This window comes from Ceratosolen solmsi, unplaced genomic scaffold (assembly GCF_000503995.2).
Source record: "Ceratosolen solmsi marchali unplaced genomic scaffold, CerSol_1.0 scaffold10, whole genome shotgun sequence".
Taxonomy (NCBI): domain Eukaryota; kingdom Metazoa; phylum Arthropoda; class Insecta; order Hymenoptera; family Agaonidae; genus Ceratosolen; species Ceratosolen solmsi.
Genome location: NW_011948412.1, coordinates 16,730,625 through 16,737,969, shown reverse-complemented (window position 1 = coordinate 16,737,969; position 7,345 = coordinate 16,730,625).

Below are 7,345 nucleotides of genomic sequence, written 5' to 3'. Positions count from 1 at the left end.
TTATGATACACCATAAATTAAAACCATTCATGTCTTTGTTTAATTTTATGGTTTTTGATGATTTATTAATTCATTTGTTCGCACTTAATTTGTGGTTAAATTGAATATCAATACATACCATATAGAATATCATTAAAATTTCATTCAGAAACTTTTACTCTTTAATACTGAAAATATAATTTTTATATTTTTAGAATTAACACTACTATGAATTATAAATAGGAATAATACAATAGTACAATATGCAAGGAGTTATTTATTATTCAATATAGACTACATATTTGTTATCAATTTTAATATATTTATAAATTTTATTTACGCATTCACTTTTTATAATCTTGAATAAAAATGAATATTCAATTGAAATGATAGTTTCACATTAAATTTGAATTTTGGTGTTAATATCTATTGAATCGGATTTGTATTATTATTTGCCCCTATTCATTAAACAATCTAATATATAATTTATATATAATATTCTTTTCAATCATGGAGGCAAAAAAATAATTTAGGAAATAAACGTGTATAAAAACACAAGTTTGCTTATAGTCGTTTTAGTTATCTGTTTTAAAATAAAAAATTGTAATAAGGAAAACTCACCTAACGTAAAGAATAAGATGAAAAGTCTCATTTTTGTTGCCGACGTAGTGGGTGAGAACAACTTCTCCCTCTGCCAAAAACTGTACCCTGTTTGCTTCTACAATCTCAAGGATACACGCCTGTTTTTAAATAAAATTAATGTTTAGTATATATAGAATTTTTGGAAACAGTATATTTACAGATGATAATAAGTATTAGCCAATTGTACTACTTTCTTAAAGTGAAAGTTTTTGTATTAATGAAAATTTTGCATGTTCGTAACTTACTAATCAGTAAATTAGTTTATGCCGTCCATTGATTTATTAATTTGTTAAAATCTCAATTGTTCCCTTATATTTTTACATGAATTGAATACCTTATTTTAATCATATTGATAAATATGCATATTTAATTAATATGAGATATAATTCAGCTTTCAAAGTTTTAAAAAATTGAAATTCACATTCTGTTTTAAACGAAGTTATTATTTACAAGGAAAATTATCTTGATCTATTTTTAAGAAAAATTCTTTTTTCAATATGCTCATTGTTTTGTTGTAGTTGGGATTCATTACTAAGTAAAAATAATGTTTCTTCGTCAACTTGTTTATATATACATGCATTTGTCAATATCTTCATCTACATTTGTCTCATAAATCCTGACAATAAGTAAGTATTGATTAATTAAATTTTATATATTATGCAATTGTATCAACAAAAAAATAAACATTTTTATATTTTTTAAATTTATAATTTTGTGTGTAAAATTAGCGTTAACATCGAAATTAAATTAGAAAACTATTGTAAAATGTTAGATTTATTTCAAAATATTACATATATATTCTGCGATTATATTACATTTAACAATAAAATAAAAAAAGAAGTATATAATGTATGGTATTTTACTTTTATACATTAATACAAAATTTGTTTATTAATGCATTATTATTGAGACAATAGAATAATATTGTTAGGTATTCATATATTTCATATTTAAATAAGTATTATCCATTTGTTTTAGTGTTTAGTTTAAAATTGAAAAGACTTAAAAAATATAATACATTATCAAATATTTTGCTATTTTATATCTTTATTCCATATATATTCGTTTACAAAAAATTTAATTTTTATTATAAATATAGTTACATAAAAATTAGAATAAAAAATCAGTTTATTAATTGTATATGTATATATATACATATAATGCTTGACATAACTTCATCTATGTTTTTAATCTATTGCGATTCGTACACATATTCTAAATTACTATTTGAACTAATTCAAAAAATTCAATTTTTCATTAAGTAATTTAGTTATTGTTTATTATTATTTATATAATCGCATAAAAATTATACTTTTAATTATACACATTATACATTTAAATATCAGACTATTTCTTATGAATTTTAAACACTTTTTTTATAAATTTAAAAGTATAAATAGAAAATTTTCAAACTAGTTACCGAATGTCAAAAATCTTTAATGAATTTTTCATTTATTATAAAAATAATATAATAATTTTATATTCCTGTTAATCCTGTACTAATTTATTTTATATATTTTCTGAATGAATAAATTTCAAAATAGTGAAGAATAAAAATGTACTAATTAATATTTTAAAGATGATTACGAGGTAAATAATGTGCTTTATTTGAAATAATAGCAAATTTAATAAACAATGAACTTTATACTTGAATAAATTATTTCATCCCTACTTCATTTTTCAACTTTTCATATTGTTGATACACATATGAAACATCTATTATGCAATATAAATTAAGGTAGCTAATATAATATAATTACTATTATAGAATGACAGTGAATGATTAATATGTGAATAGTTTTATTTATACTTGATTGTGATACGTGCAATTTATCATAGGCTACATTAGATGAAAACTACAGCTTCGCTGCTCGATTAAGTTACAATTTTGCCTTACGCATTTATGAAATTACTTTTATCCGAATCTATAAATTTAAAGTACATTATTAAATAAAACTGTTGGACAATAAAGTACATGAAAGATCGTTTAGGTCTATCAGTCTGGCCGAATTGAGCCAAGTCCAATGAAAACAATGCATACAAAGATTTAAAATAATTATCAGCTTAGGTCTGTAAATAATCAATTAATTCTTAATTTTCAATTATTTATTATATTTTGAGAAAAATTTTTTACTATAATAATAATATGATACTGCGCTAACAGCTAACAAACTACAATAGTAAGCTATAATGTTGCTAATAATTGGCCAATATAATTTGAAAATCAGTGTAATCGCTCCTTGGGCTCCTCGCCCCGTACTTAATTAGCCATCATATTAATCCACAGATTTCGCAAAATCACGTATCGCACGACCGAACCTTACTTTTAATTCACAATGAGCGCATCACCACAGGCCGTTACTACTGGTCGTTCCCACGGATAAGAAACAACTCGCCAATGTAGCGTCCACACGGAAACTGTGGGGCCCGTCGCTGCACGCCAAGTCCCTCGGCTCTCGTCTTGCATCGTGGCCTCTTTAAAGGGAGGGGAGGAAGGAAAGGACGTCCGCGGCCTTAGTCGGGGCCTCACTCGCGCCTCACTCGCACTTGTGCTTAAGCACGGGAGCGAGCCGGAAGTGCCCGCATACCTTCAATCTTGAGTTTCTTTATTAATTATCACTAACGCCTATGGAGAATATTTCAATATTATTGAGAAGATTGGGGTGGGGTACTACGATTACCGAGTGGCATTTTTACTTTGCTAAGATAAATCAAGGCCGAAGTATAAACCTTACCGACGAATACCATTCGAGATAACATCGAGTGTTGCTTCAAGTTCTTAGTCCTGGGATTTTCGAAACTGCGATTTTGAATCGTGACCACAAACTTTAAAGCTTATCGAGTACAGTACAGCACTAAATCCTGCTACGTAGTAATGCATGTTTACAATGTAAACGTTAACTTTGACAAATAAAAATGTGCACGCCAACAGAGCATTATATTGCTTTATTTTTCATTTTGCAAATACAATTTTTACATATTTGCATAATAATTTACTTTACTTGCATAATAATTCAATGATATAAGCACATATTTTATTTAGATAACGATTTTGTGCTTATTCATTTAAGCTGTACAATTTTAATTATTAAATATACTAAAATTATTTTTAGCATAGTTTTAGTTTTTATTTTAAGGGGATTACGATAAAGACTTTATAACTTATACATTATCTTTCATACGAAATTATTTAATATAACATATTATATACTGTATACATACATGTATATTAATTTCATATTAAAATGCGAGCAACTAAAATTTTTATGTAAGTAGTTTAGTGGTAAGATATATTATATAATAATATTTTTAAATCTTAAATTTCTAATTTTAATTATATACATTTTTCTTATTATTGTGTCTTATTATTCTTATACTTGTGTGATTTTTTAAGCTCGTTCATACAGTTATATATAATTAAAAAATGTACAATTAAAAATGCAAAATTATAAAATGTCTATGAAGCATTTCTAAAACTAATGTTTTATTTCTATAATAAAATTTATATTCTTTACCCATTAAACTATTTTAGGTTTTAATTTTGAATATTAAATTATTAATACACACTATGCATCATAGAATAAATTGCTACTCTAATATTAGAGATTCGTTTAAGTGAACATTAACATTCATTGTATGTTTAAAATTCTTATAGATTCAAGTGAGTTTATATTCTTTTGAATAAATATAAAGAAATTGAAGGTGTATTTCTAATATGTTGAAAAAGCAAGTTTTTAATGGATTTATGATATTAAGGAATAACACTTTCATCGAAGTAAAGATGATAATAATAAATACGAATTAAAAGTAATAATAATAATAAAGAAATACAATAAAATAAATTTTTAAAATGTTTTCGATGATACGACGGCATAAAAAGGTACTTGTACAAAAGTTACGAGCCTCGCCTCGGACCGTGGTACTCCCATCAATTTTTCTATTCTCTCTCTCTCTCTCTCTCTCTCTCTCTCTCTCTCTCTCTCTCTCTCTCTCTCTCTCTCCCTGTTTGTCTGTCTTCAGGAGTCACTCCCTTTGAGTCAATTCTATAATATAACGTATTACTTGCGAGTGCGCAACAATCTCCATAATGTTCTTCGAACGTCCTTACACGCACAGGTATACGATCTCCGGACATTGAAAATATTAAAAGCCCCTCCTCCCATATTGCGTTTTCCGCTGCTTGGATACAAATTCGTACATCATCTTATATGATCGGCCGTTTCGGACTTTACTCCCATCATAGTCGACGCGCACTTTATCGCCCCTCCCTATCCAACACCATTGCTCATTTCGTCGGCTGATAAAACTCAGATATTCTTTCGAGGCCAAATTTTTTTGCTTCTCTACTAGAAATTTCTTTCGTCGCCTGTCTGAACTTTGAAAGTTCGTTTTATGGGTATTTCAGTTGAGATACCGATTGACCATATTGAAGGTACATTTAATGATACGAAATCCATTAATTTTTTATGTATCGATTGCGTATCGATATATAAATGTATTTATTTCAGTTTTCGATTTTTTATGCCATCGGTAGCCTTAATACGTGGATAATATTCTTTTATAAATTTATACATGTTTTCGAATATGCTTTGCCGTTAAAAGTATCGCAGATTTCGACAATAGATTTACATTACATATATTACATTAGTTATATATTACATTAGTTTATATTACATTAGTTTTACTATAAAAATTGCGTTCCACTTTTGAGGTGAATTTATTTTTAAAAATAATTAAATAATTAATTATTCTTCCGTTATGACATAGGCTTCATCATTAATTATAACTGATAAAATAAAATAAATAAAAATAATAGTTATTATTGATAATTATTTATTCGCGAGGTATCTCATAGTCAATATAAAAACTATTTATATACATTAAATTTAAATTAACTTTGAAATCATGAAAACACTTGATTTTACACTAAAACGTTTATGTTAAATATATTGAACGATGTATGTCTAAGTCCAAATATGAATATATCCAATTCAATAACCCATAATAAAATTTTGCTATTTAAAAAAGTATTAATATAATATGTTATAAATATAAAAACACTGTTTAGAAAAAGTGATTAGCAAGAGAGCGTAAAAGAACTAATGTCTTTTTTAATACAATAATTGCAGACGCTCGTAAAATTTACACTCTATCGCAATACGAGCTCTCCCTTTTTAGTGAAGAATATAAAATTCCTTTTCCTAATGCTATTTTATTAAATTTACATTTACGAGAGTCAAGGTTAATTTATAGGTGTTTTTATATTTATTAAAATACGTTTAATTTATGAAATTTTATTTTCCATCATTCTCGGTATTACTTTGACATAGCTCCTTCTTATATTAAAATAATGTTCTTAAAACATTAAGAATTTGCTATTTTAAAATATGTTTTCTTCATAAATTTGATGTTTATTAGGTTCGATGAAACGATATATTAATCAAAAGTGAAATTAATTTTTAAAAGTTTATTACTTTGTAAAAATCAAAGTGTTCCTTAATGTTTTAATATATTAAATGTAAAAATTGATGTTCATGACTTATGATGAATTTACTAAATAAACGAAACTCCTGTTGATCGTTGTTTTATCTAATGATGTATTGATGTATTATTACTTTAAAAATTTAATTTTAATTTTTATTTTTGTTTAAGTAATGAAGTTAATTTACATGTGCTACACTTTACAAGCACCGTAAAATTTAATGACATTGACAACAATTCTTATATAAATACATAGTAAAATATTGAATTTTCAAAATTATTGATCTAGTTTATAGAATTATGTGTATTTTTTAAATTTGTTGTTTTTGTTATTGTCAATACTTTTTGAATTCTTAAACATACTGTATTAAATTAAAATTATTTTAATCTATAAAATCAGAGAGATGAGTAAAATTGTAAAAGTTTTTATGAAATATTTATTAAATACGTACTAAACTTTATTAAATATTTTTAATAAATATTTTTCGTCAATCCCATGAAATTAATTTAGTAGTGTTTTTCTCACAATGACGCTAGCCAATAAATGTTATAATCACTATTTTATCGAAACTCAGTCTGATAAAAAGGACAGTAAGTAATAATAGCAAGTGAGTCGAGCACACTCGTGAAAAAGTGAAGCAGGCCGAGTGTGTCTCCTTCAAACAATTCGGTTAACGTAATAACCCTCATTTAGTTATACAGCATCAAGAGGATAAATACATCGTAAATGTTTTTCACATCCCGTGCGTATGTGAGTCTGTCGAAAGGGTCCGTCGCTTTTTTTTCTTGTCGTGCGAATCTCCAGCCGTTGCCACACCTGCCGCGGGAAAATATACTAATGCGTGATCACGTGTCTGGATTCCGTCAACGACGCATATTGTTTTGTGTACTCATGCCTTACCTTGGCTTTCCCTTTTGTGTCCATTGTCGGAGTTGCGAGAGGCTCCCCCCCCCCCCCCCTCTTTTTTTTTTTTTTTTTTTTTTTTTTAATAAAACATTTCTTTAATTACATATTTCAATATCGAAAAAAGATATCATGAAAACTTTATTATACATGTCTAATTTCTATTTAGTATATATTATTGTAAATTATTTAAAAACACGTTATATTTTGCCATAAAAGTGTGATCGATTGATATACCAATCCCATTGAAATACAATACTTTCATAAAGGTTGTCAAAAAAAAAAAAAAAAAAAAAAAAAAAAAAAAAAAAAAAAAAAAAATTCGATTATGTCTTGGAA